A 15,793-nucleotide genomic window follows, 5' to 3' on the forward strand; every position below is an offset into this window, starting at 1 on the left:
TCATGTCATCTGGTCCTACTACTTTATGGCAACTAGATGGGGATAAAGTAGAAACAGTGGCAGATTTTATTTTCCTGGGCTCCAAAATCACTGTGAACAGTGACTGCAGCCATGAAATTAAAAAACACTTGCTGCTTGGAAGGAAAACTATGACAAACCTAGAGACCAAATTAAAAAGCAGAGCTATCACTCTGCCATCAAAGCCATGGTTTTTGCTGTAGTCATGTATAGATGTGAAAGTTGGACCATAAAGAAGGCTGAGCATCAAAGAATTTATACTTTTCAAATTGTGGTGCTGGAGAAGACTCTTGGGAATCTCTTGGACTGCAAGGAAATCAAATTAGTCAATCCCAAAGGAAATCAACCTTTGTAATGAAAACCTCCAGTATTCATTGGAAGAACTCATGCTGAAACTGAAGCTCCAATAGTTTGACCACCTGATGCAAAGAGCTGACTTGTTGGAAAAGACCCTGATGTGGGGAAAGATTGAGAGTAGGAGGAGAAGAGGGTGACAGAAGATGAGAGGGTTGGATGTCATCACCAACTCAATGGACATGAATGTGAGCAAACTCTGGGAAATAGTGGAGGACAGAGGAAGCCGGCAGGCAGCAGTTCATAGGGTCGCAAAGAGTCAGACACAGCTTAGTGACTGAACAACAACAATGACAAAGAACCAAAGAGGGGACGGTGAGGAGGAAGTTCTTTGGAAATAAGAAGTTGGAAAGGTGGGATTGCCACACAGGGAAAAGAAGCCCAGAGGGCAAATGGCAAGGCTCCAGCAGTCAGGTCCTCCTTTCACAGCTGTGTCTTGGCTGGCCGTTCGTGTCCCTTAACCTAGGCATGAGGGGGGTGCCCATGTGACACAGTCTGAACTGGGCCTAGGGTGTGGTGACCGCCCAGCGTGTCTCAATCATGGTGGGGAGAGGTGGGCATTTGTGTGCTGAAGGCTCCCTAAATCTCTGGGTTAAAAGGAGAAGTTACGTGTTGTTTTACATGTCATTTCTCATTCATCTTTTGTCTCCTTTCCCAGGTTTCTGGGCTCCTAATGTTAGAACAGCCTAAAGCTAGCCAGACATTCTGCGTTTGAAGAAGTTATTCTGCAGGAGCTGAGGAACCTGCAAGAAGCCAAGGTTTATACTCTTTTTATACCATTCTGTTTCTGGGGATGCTGTTTAAACATAATTTGCATTGGTTTAATATTAGGATTATTATAAAGTAATGTATGATCATTATGTCTCTCTTTTTATTTCCTACAAAGTAATACAGGACAAATAGCTAATGATCCCACCACTAACTGATAGTGTTGTGATGCAGCTCCTGCCAGTCATAACCACCACCTATGCTCTCGTGACCAGCTTTTTAAATTACATGTTTCATAGTCTCAAATTTTAATTTTAAATCATCTTTTACTTCATGTTTTTAATATCTTCAGGATTAGTTGCACACTGTAAGGATATGTTATAACTTATTTAAATAACAAATAAGCCTTATTTACTGGATAGTTAGTCAATGCCTTCAAATTTTTAGTTATTAGATATAACATTTTAATAACACCACTTTTGAAATACTTTTAACAAAAATATTGAAATTGGATCTAATCAAGCATTTAGCTCTAACTTACAATTTAAAGGGAATGAAACAATCTGAAGAGCCCACAAGGTAGGACATTTTACAGAACTCATCTAGTTTTTCAACAGATCAGAGGCATAAAAAAGGGAGAGTCACTGCTCTCGATGACAAGACACTTAAAAGATTAAACAACATGCAATCTGAGGGTCTTATTTGAATACTGATTTGAATCACTCAAACATAAACAGATACTTGGGAGAAATAATTAAAGAAATACGGGCTGATATTAAAGTGTTACCACTAATATTTTAGGTGCAGTAGTGGTAACTGCACACAAATTTTATTTAATATTTTAGAGATGTGTACTGAAATACCAATAATAAGTAAATGCCATCATTTAAAGAAGTATCCTTGTCCCTAAAAATGTCTAGAATTAAGAACAAATAAATGGAAATTACATAATTGAACCAAATGACAACCATGGGATTGAAAAATATGACAAAATAGCTGAAATAAAAGCCATATGAATGAACCCAATATTAGAATGGAGATAATAGAGGAGAGAAGCAGAGAACTTGAGAAGAGATTAATTTACCCAGTCCAAGTAACACAGAGAAAATAAATAAAAAAATAACTGAGACTCAATGACTTCTGGAGAAGGCAATGGCACCCCACTCCAGTACTCTTGCCTGGAAAATCCCATGGGCGGAGAAGCCTGGTAGGCTGCAGTCCATGGGGTCGCTAAGAGTCAGACACGACTGAGCGACTTCACTTTCCCTTTTCACTTTCATGCATTGGAGAAGGAAATGGCAACCCACTCCAGTGTTCTTGCCTGGAGAATCCCAGGGACGGGGGAGCCTGGTGGGCTGCCGTCTATGGGGTTGCACAGAGTTGGACATGACTGAAGCAACCTAGCAGCAGCAGCAGCAATGACTTGATTGATCACAACAATCACTTCTGTGGAATTTCAAAAGGATAGGACAGAAAGAGTGGGACTGAAATAATGGACTGAAGTAAGGACCCAGTGACTTCCCTGGTGGTCCAGCAGTTAAGAATCTGTCTTCCAGTGCAAGGGTTCTATCCCTGGTCCAGGAGCTAGGATCCTCTATGCCTAGGGAACTAGGCCCACTTGCTGCAACTAGAGAAGCCTGTGTGCTGCAGTTACTAAGCCTGTGCACTCTAGAGACTGAGGGCCACAGCTAGAGAAGTCTGTGTGCTGTAACAAACAACCATAGCAGCCAAAAAAAAAGTAGTGGTCCAACTGGGTGAAAACATAACCTTGCAGATTCCAGTAACTGAGAAAGCCTCAAAGGAGGGAAATAAATAATTCAACACCAAGAAAAATCAACTCAAATTTCTAAAATTATGAAGAAAAGATCTTGAAAGCAGCTAAAGAGATATGATGTTTATTTATGGGGAAACACAAATTTTAGTGTCAGTGAATTTCTCATCTGATATCATGCAGACCAAAAAAAGTGAGACATTTTGAAGTGATAAAAAAGCAACTGTCAAACATGAATTCTGTATCTGGCAAAAATACTTAAAGGAACAAAGGGGAAAAGAAATACACTCTAAAATGAAAGAAAATCTGTTGCTAGCAGATCTACTTTAACAGAATGACTTAGGAAGTTATCTAAGCAAAAAGGAAATAACAAATGAAGGAAAACGAGAGAGAAGAAAGATGTTAACCAAAAATATTGATGAATATTCTGTTGTTTTACAATTTATTGAATCAAATTTATAACACTATCTGCTGAGGCTCTTAGTTAATGTAAAGGAAATATTTCAGACAACCATATTAGAAATAGAAGGTTAAGGAAGTTCAGGTTTCTATACTTCACTCAAATTGATAAAATAATGACAAGAGTAGACTGCCATAAGTTATGCATGCATAATGCAATACATAGAGAAACCAGTAAAGCTTTATACAAAGAGATGCACTCAAAAACGCTATAGATAAATCAATTCTAGACCACGTTCAAGTAATCCACAAGAAGGCAAAAAAAGAAAATAGAAAGAAAAAAACAGAAGAGAAGGAAAACAAATACAAAATGGGAGATTTAGGCTTTAACATATCAATAACAACACTAAGTAAAAATAGCCTAAATATGTATTTTAAAAAAGAAAGATGAGAAAAGAGTAGATTTAAAAAGCAAGACCAGTTTGGAGACTTCCCTGGTGGTCTAGGGGTTAAGAATCTGCCTTGCAATGCAAGGGACATGGGTTAGATCCCTGCTCAGGGAGCTAGGACACCACGTGCCGAGGAACAACTAAGCCTGAGCACCACAACTTCTGAGCCCAGGTGCCACGGTTAGAGTCCATGCACCAAAATGAAAAGATCCCACATGATACAACCCAACATAGCCCTGACCCCCGCCAAAAAGAAAGATTTTCTTTTTATATGCTGTCTATACTTCAAATATACAAATATAAGCAGGTTGAAAATAAAAGGATAAGAAAAATACACTGTTATTTGCTGCATTGTATTACCACCCAAGTTAATGTTGATGTTTTAATCCCCAGAATCTCAGAATGTAACAGTATTTGGAGATAAGGCCATTAAAGAAGAAAACTAAGTTAAGAGGATCTTTAGGATTGAAGGCAATGGCATCCCACTCCAGTACTCTTGCCTGGAAAATCCCATGGATGGAGGAGCCTGGTTGGCTGCAGTCCATGGGGTCGCTAGGAGTCCGACATGATTGAAGTGACTTAGCAGCTGCAGCAGCAGCAGCAGGATTGACCCTCACTCAATATGGCTGATATCCCAAAAGGAGGAATTAGGACACAAAAATTCACAGAGGGGAGATGGAGTGAAGACGCAGTGAGATTTGGCAGTCATCTATAATCAGTAGAGACCTCAGAAAAAACAAAGCTGGTGATGTCTTGTCCTAGACTTCTAGACTCCAGAATTGTGAAAAAATAAATAAATTTATATTTTTTAAGCCACCCAGCCTATGGCATTTTGTTATGATAGCTGTAGCAAATAAATAATGATATGTATCAAGCAAACACCAATCTAAATGTTAATCAAGAGAGAAAGCACAAATGCCTATATTACCATTATATAAGCAGACTTTCAAAGAATATTACCAGACACACAAAAAGGGCCCTATATAAAGATGAGAAGACCAGCCCAGCAAGACATAAAAATCATAAATGCATAAGCATCAAATAACAGCTGCAAAATACGTGAAGCAAAAACTGACTGAAAAAAAAAGAAAAAGAAAATCTCACAATTCTAGTTGAAAACTTCAACACCTCCTCTCAATAACTGAAAGGATATCTAGACATAAAGTCATTAAGGATATAGGAGAATTCAACAACACTATCATCCAAGAGGATGTAATCAACATTTATAAAACACATACAGAATACACATTCTCATCAAGTTACCACAAAACACATATCAAGACAGACAATGCCCAAGACAAAAATAACAGGAAAATCTTCAAACACAGAAACTGAACAATACATTTCTAAATAATTCATGGATCAAAGATATTAAAAATACATTGAGCTGAATAAAAATTATATCAGAATTTGTGGAACACAGCTAAAGCTACATGGAGATGGAAATTTATAGGAATTTTATGCATACATTAGAAAAGAGGAAAAATACTCATATTAGTAATCTAAACTCTAACCTCAAGAACCTCTGAAAAAGTTGAGAAAAGAAACCCAAAGGAAGCAGACAGAAACCATGCCAAAAGAAGGAAGAAAATAATAAAGATAGGAGTTGAAATCAATGAAATTTAAAACAGAAAAACAATATAGGAAATCAGGGAAAGAAAGAGTTGTTTTTTTGAAAGATCAACAAAGTTGATAAACTTCTAGTAAGACTAACCAAAATAAATAAATAAATAACAGAAAAGACAAATTACCAATAACACAAACGAAACCAGGGATGTCACTATAGACCCTACAACCACCAAAATGATAATGCGAAAATACTAAGAATAACTCACTCATCTAGAGCCAGACATCCTGGAATGTGAAGTCAAGTGGGCCTTAGAAAGCATCACTACGAACAAAGCTAGTGGAGGTGATGGAATTCCAGTTGAGCTATTTCAAATCCTGAAAGATGATACTGCGGAAGTGCTGCACTCAATATGCCAGCAAATTTGGAAAACTCAGCAGTGGCCACAGGACTGGAAAAGGTCAGTTTTCATTCCAATCCCAAAGAAAGGCAATGCCAAAGAATGCTCAAACTACTGCACAATTGCACTCATCTCACATGCTAGGAAAGTAATGCTCAACTAGAACAGTTGAAACAATTTTGGAAAAGTAGAACAAAGTGAGTGGAATCAGTCTATCCAATCTCAGGATTAATTACAAAGCTACAGTCATCAAGATTGTGCAATGTTGATCAATGTGTTTCTATTGAAACACAGACTACTGGGACAAACAGAGGCCTCAGATATCTGATAAGGGGTTAATATCCAAAACAGATAAAGGACACATAAAACTCAATAGCAAAAAAACATTTTAAAACAGCAGAGGATCTTGACATTTTTTTCAAAAACACCCAAATGGCCAACAAGCAGAGCAAAGAGGATTAACATTACTGATTATCAGAGTAATGCAAGTCAAAACCACAGTGAGATATCTCATCACACCTTATTATGGAAAAGATAAGAAATAACAAGTCTTGGAGAGGATGTGGAGAAAAGGAAAATCTTGAGTATCATTGGTGGGAATGTAAATTGGTGTAGCCACTATGGAAAACACTGTGGAGGTTCCTCAAAAAAATTAAAAATAATAAAACTACCATATGATCCAGCAATTCCACTCTGGGAAATTATTTGAAGAAAATTAAAACACCAATTTGAAAAGATATATGCAGCCCAGTATTCACTGCAGCATCATTTTCAATAGCTAAAGTATGGAACAACCTAAGAGTCTATCTGTGGAAGAATATATAAAAAGATATGATCCAGTGGCTAAGAATCCATGCTCCCAAGGTAGGGGGAGATCCCTGGTCCAAGAACTAGATCCCTGGTACAGGAACCAGATTCCACATGCAGCAACTTTGAATTCTCATGCCACAACTAAAAGAACCTTCATGCTGCAATGAAGATCAAAGATTCCATATGCCACAACTAAGACCAGGTGCAACCAAATAAATAAATATTAGATAAATAAAGTCACCTAAAAAATAAGTGATCTATCTATCTATCTATGTGATTTATACTACACACACACGTACACACAGAAACACACTGGAATAGTATTCAACCATAAAAAATAAATAAATCTTGACATTTAGAACAATATGGATAGAACTTAGAGGTATTATGATAAGTGAAATAAGTCAGACAGAGAAAGACAAAGTATGATCTCACTTATACGTCAAATTAAACAACAGGAAAGCTCATAGATACAGAGAAGATTGGTGGTTACCAGATATGGGGGATAGGGGACAGAAGAAATGGGTAAAAGTGAAAAAGATACAATATAAACTTCCAGTTACAAAATAATTAAGCTATGGGGATATAAAGTAAAGCATGGTGGTTACAGTTAATAATATTGTACAGCATATTTGAAAACTGTTAAGAGAGTAGATCCTAAAAGTCCTCATCACAAGAAAAAAATCTTTTCTAACTGTGTATGCCATTTTGCAATATATAGAAATATTAAGTCATTGTCTTGTATACCTGGAGTTAATATAATGATAAGTTAACATTATCTCAATTAAAAAATAGAAGACCTAGAAATAGACACACACGGATAAGCCCAATAGAGCTGAAAAAGACCAGTCAGCAGTTCACAAGCGGGCCTAAAGCTCAGGAGAGAGATATGACTGTAACGGAGATTCAGAGATCTCCAGTAAAGAGGGAGATGATAACAAGAAAGAAGCAAGCAATGGATTGAGTTCTGGGGATACTAACATTTTCCGAATTAGAGAAAGAGGATCCAGCCACAGGTAGTAACACCAAATGCATAAGGGTAGGAAGAAAATCAGGATAAATGGCACCACTTCCTGAAAGCAAAAGGGAGGAGAAACATGTGAGAAGCATGGCTTGGTCAGTGGAGTCAAATGCTACAAAGAGGTCAGAAATGGGAAGAATTGAGACATAACCACTGCACTTACACTGAACTTGTGCTTGATGGCTTCAGTGGAGGAGTAGAGCCAGAAGCCAGGTGCATTAGCTTAAAAGTAAATGGGAGGCAGGAAAGTGGACATTTGGAACAGAAAAGTTGGCTCAGATATAAAGGAAAGAGGAAGGGGGGTAGGTAGATATGGTTAAAGCATCGAATGGTCAAGGGAAAATTGTTAAGAGCCTTTGTCATGCTCACAGGCAGAGGGGATGATTCCAATAAAAAGCAGAAGGCTAGAGATACACATGAGACTGGATTGTGCACATATGAAGATATCTTATAAAGTTCTCATAGTCATGGCTTTTGTTCAAAACCTGAACAAGGTGCTTTTCCATTAAGTTAAGAAACAAGGTAAAGTTATCCGCTCTTCTTTTCAACATCATACTGGATATTCACACTAATGCAGAAAGACAAAAAGATAAAATAAAGGGTATACAGATTCAAAAGAAAAGCAAATCTCTCTCTGTTCACATATAATATGATAGCCCATATAGAAAATTCCAAAGAAGTGATCAAATAATTCCTGAAACTAATAAGCAATTAAATCAAGGTTATAGGATACAACGTTAACGTCCGAAGTCTGTTGCTTTCCTACATAACTGCAATGAAAAATTAAGAATTGAAATAAAAAATACAACACCACTTATATTAACAAACACAGAAACACTTAGGCATAAACCTAACAAAATATGTATAAGATCAACATGAGGAAGGCTACGATACTCTGAAAAGAAATCAAAGAATTATATAAACAGAGATCTGTTCCATGTTCATGGATCAGGAAGCCCAATACTGTTAAGATGTCAGTTCCTCTCAACTTGCTTTAGACTCAATGCAATTTCAACACAAATCCCAGAAAGTTATTTTATTGATAATAACAAACTGAATCCAAAGTGTATATGGAAATGTAAAAGACTCAGAATCAGTTCAGTTCAGTTGCTCAGTCATCTCTGACTGTGATCCCATGGACTGCAGCACACCTGGCTTCCCTGTCCATCACCAACTCCTGGAGCTCACTCAAACTCATGTCCATTGAGTCAGTGATGCCATCCAACTATATCATTCTCTGTCGTCCTCTTCTCCTCCTGCCCCCAATCCCCCAGCATCAGGGTCTTTTCCAATGAGTCAGCTCTTCACATCAGGTGGCCAAAGTATTGGAGTTTCAGCTTCAGCATCAGTCCTTACAATGAACACCCAGGACTGATTTCCTTTAGGATGGACTGGTTGGATCTCCTTGCAGTCCAAGGGACTCTCAAGAGTCTTCTCCAACACCACAGTTCAAAAGCATCAATTCTTCAGTGCTCAGCTTTCTTCACAGTCTAACTCTCACATCCATACATGACCACTGGAAAAATCATAGCCTTGACTAGACAGACCTTTGTTGGCAAAGTAATGTCTCTGCTTTTTAGTATGCTAGTTTGGTCATAACTTTCCTTCCAAGGAGTAAATGTCTTTTAACTTCACGGTTGCCGTCACCATCTGCAGTGATTTTGGAGCCCCCCAAAATAAAGTCTGCCACAGTTTCCACTGTTTCCCCATCTATTTGCCATGAAGTGATGGGACTGGATGCCATGATCTTAGTTTTTTTGAATGTTGAGTTTCAAGCCAACTTTTTCACTCTCCTCTTTCACTTTCATCAAGAGGCTCTTTAGTTCTTCGCTTTCTGCCCTAAGAGTGGTGTCATCTGCATATCTGAGGTTTCTGATATTTCTCCCAGCAATCTTGATTCCACCTTGTACTTCATCCAGTCCAGCATTTCTCATGATGTATTCTGTGTATAAGTTAAATAAGAGGGTGATAATATACAGCCTTTATGTACTCCTTTCCCAATTTGGAACCAGTCTGTTGTTCCATGCCCGGTTCTAACTGTTGCTTCTTGACCTGCATACAGATTTCCCAGGATGCAGGTAAGGTGGTCTGGTATGCCCATCTCTTGAAGAGTTTTCCACAGTTTGTTGTGATCTACACAGTCAAAGGCTTTGACAGAGTCAATAAAACAGAAATAGATGCTTTTCTGAAACTCTCTTACTTTTTCGATGATCCAGTGGATGTTGGCAATTTGATCTCTGGTTCCTCTGGCTTTTTTAAATCCAGCTTGAACATCTGGAAGTCATGGTTCATCTACTGTTGAAGCCTAGCTTGGAGAATTTTGAGCATTTCTTTGTTAGCATGTGAGATGAGTGCAATTGTGTGGTAGTTTGAGCAATCTTTGGCATTGCCTTTCTTTGGGATTGGAATGAAAACTGACCTTTTCCAGTCCTGTGGCTACTGCTGAGTTTTCCAAATTTGCTGGCATATTGAGTGTAGCACTTTCACAGTATCATCTTTTAGGATATGAAATAGCTCAACTGGAATTCCATCACCTCCACTAGCTTTGTTCGTAGTGATGCTTTCTAAGGCCCACTTGACTTCACATTCCAGGATGTCTGTCTCTAGGTGAGTGATCACACCATCGTGGTTATCTAGGTCATGAAGATCTTTTTCATATAGTTCTGTGTACTGTTGCCATCTCTTCTTAATATCTCTGCCTCTGTTAGGTCTATACCATTTATGTCCTTTATTATGATAACACAATATTGAAGAACAAAGTCAGAAGATTGGACTTACCCAACTTTAAGATGTATTATAAAGCTACAGGAATCAAGACAGTATGCTGCTGGCCAGAGAATAGAAAAATACATCATTGGGATAGAATAGAGAGCCAAGAAAGAGAAAAACACAAATAAAGTCAAATTATCTTTGACAAAGGAGCAAAGGGAATTCAATGGACAAATGACTGTTTTTTCAATAATGGTGCTGGAATAACTGGATCTCTACATTGAAAAAAAAAGAATCTAGATGCAGACCCTACACCTGACATGGATCATACTCCCAAATGTAAAACCTAGATTATAACACAGGAGAAAATCTAGATGATCTTGTATATGACAATGGCTTTTTAGGTACAACACCAAAGACATGACCAATGAAAGAAAAAATGGTAAGCTGGACTTCATTAAAATTAAAGACTTCTACTCTGTGAAAGACACTGTCAAGAGAATGAGAAGACAAGCCAGAGATTAGGATAAAACACTTGCAAAAAACATATCTGATAAAGGACTATAATGTAAAATATTGGGCTTCCCAGGCAGTGCCAGTGGTAAAGAATCCACCTGCCAATTTCCAAGATACAAGAGACTTTGGTTTTGATCTCTGGGTCAAGAAGATCCCTTGGAGTATGCCATGGCACCCCACTCAATTATTATTGCCTGGAAAATTCCACAGAGAAGCCTAGCAAGCTCTATAGTCCATGGGGCTGCAAAGAATTAGACATGACTGAGCACACACATCTCTATCTCTGTAATGTAAAATATACAAGAATGCTTAAAACTTAACAATAAGAAAATGAACAACCTCATTAAAAAATGGTCAAAAGATCAAAATAGACATGTCACCAAAGAAGATAAAAAGAAGGCAAATAAACATAGAAAAACATGTTTAATATCATGTGTTATTGGGAATGCTAATTAAAACAACGAGAGGACAACCCTGGGGGTGCAGTGGTTAGAACCCACCTGCCAGTGTAGAGACACAGGTTTGATCCCTGGTCCAGAAAGATTCCACAAGCCATGGGGCAACTAAACTCATGTCCACAACTACTGAAGTCTGCGTGCTGTAGAGGCATGCTCTGCAACAAGAAGTCACCACGATAAGTTCATGAACTGCAGCTAGAGCATAGCCCCCACTCGCTGCAACTAGGGAAAGCCTGCACACAGCAACGAAGACCCAGCACAGCTAATAAATAAACACAAACAAACAAAACAACAAAAACGAGACACCACTACATACCTATTGCTATTATTCAGTCACCAAGTCATGTCTGACTTTTTGTGATCACATGGACTGCAGCATGCCACATTTCCCTGTCCTTCACTATCTCACAGAGTTTGCTCAAACTCATGTCCAGTGAGTCCGTGAGGCTGTCCAACCATCTCATCCTCTGTTGCTCCCTTCTCTTCCTGCCTTCAGTCTATCCCAGCGTCAGGGTCTTTTCCTATGAGTAGGCTCTTCATATCAGGGGCCAAACCTATTAGAATCATTATAATCCACCACCAATTGCTGTCAAGGATGTGAAGTAATAGGAGCTCTCATTCATTGTTCACAGGAAGAAAAAATGCTATTTTGCTATTTAGCGATTTTGGAAGACACTTTTGTAATTTCTCACAAAACTAAACACTTACCGTACAGTCCATCAAACATGCTCATTAACCTGAACATGAATGTTTATAGCAGCTTTATTCATAGTGACCAAAATTGGAAGCCAACAAAATATCCTTCAATAGGTCAAAGAACAAACTGCAGTATATTTAAACTATAAAATATTATTCACAATAAAAAGAAATGTGCTATGAAGCCACAAAAAGAAACAAAGGAAACGGAAATGCATATTGCTAAGTGAAATAAGTCAATCTGAAAAGGCTTTATACTCTATAATTCCAACTACACAGAATCTTGGAAAGGTAAAACAACAGAGACAATTAAAAGGTCAGTAATTATCACAGGTTTGTGGTGAGGAACAAATGAATGGGTGGAGCCTAGAGGATTTTTAGGGCAGTAAAACTATTCTGCATGATATTGTAATGGTGGATACATGTAATGATACACTTGTCCAAACCCTGCATCTCACAAAGTGAACCCCAATGCAAACTATGGACTTCAGTTGATAGTGATGTGTCAATATTGGTTCATCAATTGTACCAAATGTACAAGGCTTGGGAGAGATGCAGATGGTGGGGAGACTATGTATTTTGGGGAGAGGGAGGCAGACATATGGGAACTCCCCAGACTTCCCGCTCAGTTTTGCTGTGACCTTGAAACTGCTGTAAAAAATAAAGTCTATTGAGAAATATGTGAATCATTCATCACCCAAGTGTTTTTAGGCTCCAGCAGGTGCAGAAACTGCCAGACAGAGCACTCCCCATCTCAGCAGTCGACAGCACAAAACACAGAAGGTTACCTTAGAGCACTTCCTCACAGGCCAAAGGGGACTTTCTTCTTTGCTTGTTTTTTACAACTAGTGGGAGAAAACATTTAGTTCTTCGGAGGCCCAGGGATGGTCAAAGGAGACAGCTGTGGGCCAGCTTCCTGAGAAGCCTTACAAAAGCATGGCAGCATCCAGACTTTCGATTCCACGGCTGCACCAGCATCAAGCCATTGCCAAGGAAGCCGCATGGAGGACACATCTGCCGTGGCAAAGTGTCCTGCCCTTTCCCTGCTTGATGGCTCGCCTGTCCTGGACCGGACCAGTGTTGATGCACTCCTGTTTAGTTTGTATCTTTCAGGCTTTTCTAGGGTGCTTGACACACACAATAAGAAAATATGCTGTCATCTCCCTTTTCCAGTCAACCTCAACTACACATTGAAATCATCTGGGGAGACTGAAAAGACTAATACAACCTGGGCCCCACCTGCTGAGATCCTAATTTGTTTGGTCAGGGCATGGCTTCCCAGGTGATTCTGATGTGCAATCAAGGTTGAAAATTACTAGTCTGAGTCCAGTGGAATTCACACAAACTCCTACACTCCAGTCAGTCATAAAGAGGGGTAGTTTCTAATTTTGAGACACACTTCCACTCTCATCCCAGCCCCAGCACACACAAGAAGGTTCTAGGGAACATTATTTCAGTCTATTCTATTCTATTCACTAATTGTCATGAATAAGTATTGCGTAAACTGGATGCTGGGAAACTACATACATTTCTCTCAAAAAGCTCAATATAAAAGGCATCATCAATCTGAACATCTCTCATGCACAGAACTAGGTTACAGGGTCACTACTTACGGTCACAGTTTGTAGAGACTCTATTTGACAGGTCTCTCTGCCTTGGCTCCAGCGCTCTATCGGGCAGAAGGAGGAGGAGGCCTCTCCGTAATACACCCCTATGTGCCACACAAGCTAGGTGGGGTGCTGGCCTCCTGCAGAGGGACCTGAGCTAGGCACTGGCACCATGCCTGGCACATGGGAGGTGTTCCATATTATTCACAGAGAGACTAAAATGGGCTGCACAAAAGTGTTCGGAGGAGGGGATGCATTCTGTCTATAAGGATGAGGTGAGAAAGTGTGAAGAGGCTAAGGCTGAGATGAACCTTGAGGGATGGCATGTCTGTTGGAGAGACAGGTGACAAGTATCTCCCCAAGACATGCTGACCTACAGAGTGGAGAGTGGGTATGTGAGGCATTTCTATCTGCCAGAGCACCACATGGAGGGGCTGCATGAAGTGGACAAGGGAGAACCTGTGAGGGGCTTATGATGGAGTAGGGACTTGTACCCACTGGGGAGCAGTGGGAGGATTTTCAACTTCCATAGCACAATCAGATCCTGGTTCCTTCGATTACACTGGTGCCTGGGTGGAAAAAAATTTAGGGACTATTGGGATCACCCAAAACACCAACAGTTGCAAAGCTTCTTAGGTTCTTTGAGAAGTGCCAAGGGAAGTTTACAGTTAGATCCTTGGGAATTCTAGCGTTAGATTATTCCTCTTGCAGCCCCATGTCCACCCTGCTCACATTCTACACCAATGCTACTAAAAGCACTCTCTGAATTTTTCTCAGCTGTCACTACCTTTGCAGTAGGTGCCGCAATGACTTTGTCTTACTTCTTCAGATCATCTGATGTAATCAAGAATCAAAGAAGAAACAGTCTAGAGAAGCTTTGTATCCTAAGACTTCCTCCCTCAAAGCTGTCCACAACCAACTGCAAAAAGACTTTGATCAAACAGAGAACAAAGGATAAACTGTTATTCCTTCTACAGAGTACTAGGAACCTAGAAGAAATAATTCTGCAAAGCTAGGCTATGAAAACCAGATAGAAAATATGCTTCCCCCACATTGTTAGGGTGTTCCTAAATTTTAGGGACTCGGAGCAATTTCTTTTACCTTCTAAAATCCATCAGAATACCCACTCAGTCTAAATATAAAGGGTTCATATCCATTTCCTGAAATTTACGGTTCAAATAAAGTAGAAATAAAGGATTATTGCATGCTCTACTTCTGTATATTCTTTCATGAAATCTGAATGTTTTTGTAAAAATGTAAAATAATTTGTAGACACTTATATTCTGTGATTTAAACAAACAAAAAACAAATTCCTAGGTCTTATCTCTCTTATTGAATCAGAATCTCTAGGAGCAGAGACCAGGAATCTGTATATTAATGAGCTCCCAGTTGATCTAACTCACTGCCTCTCTGACTTCAGACATCTACCTAACTTTTGCCATACTCACATTGTCCATTTGCCTTTGTTCACTCAAGTTGTTTTAGGTTAACTTTAAAATTGTAGTCATCCTAAGTCATGTCCACCAAATCATAGTTTTGAAGCATTGTTTTCCAAAAATGCTTGTTAAAACACACAGCTATTTTAAAAATCCATTTTGGACTAACTGAAGGTAGTACATGGTCCACTCCACTCATTAAAAGCTGTAAGTTTGGGAAGAGTGGGTTTAGCTGCTTCTGGGTTCCTGTGATCCAAACTTTGGCCTTCTTATTTCAGGACCTACCTTCCTAGGCCTGGGTACCCTCACACGGCTCTATGGAAAGTGCCTCACTGCCAGGACCCTACCCTGTCTTTCCACACGTACTCTCTCCCGTCACCCCAACCAAACTGGATTTTTATATCTGAACTTAGGACAGTATCACTAAAGCATGTTAATAAATGTTGAAATATAATTTGTAGGTTTAACCCATGACAGCAAAAATGCTTTGATTTTCAAGAATGGAATTCTCCTCATAAACATTCACACAGCTCTTTGCATCAGCCCCTGAAACAGCGCACATTTCTGCAGCTTCATTTCTTTTCAATCTTCCTCACTCATTCTGCCTCAGCCACACTGGAGCATACCTTACTTTCTTCCTCTTAATATACAAGCTCTTCCTACCTCAGGGCCTTTGCACTTGCTGGATTTCTTCCACATGTCTGCCACCTACACATTACTTGGGTTTCAACTCAAAATCCCTACTTTCTGAGAGGCAGCTCCTGACCAACCCAGTAAAGTTACACCAATTCCCCACATTCCCATGCCCTCCAGGGATCCTCTGTCATCAGTTTTTAACCAAGGGTGTTATTTCCTCTAAGGAGACATTGGTAAT

The sequence above is a fragment of the Bison bison genome, unplaced genomic scaffold (assembly GCF_000754665.1).
Source record: "Bison bison bison isolate TAMUID 2011002044 unplaced genomic scaffold, Bison_UMD1.0 scf7180017864363, whole genome shotgun sequence".
NCBI classification, from domain to species: domain Eukaryota; kingdom Metazoa; phylum Chordata; class Mammalia; order Artiodactyla; family Bovidae; genus Bison; species Bison bison.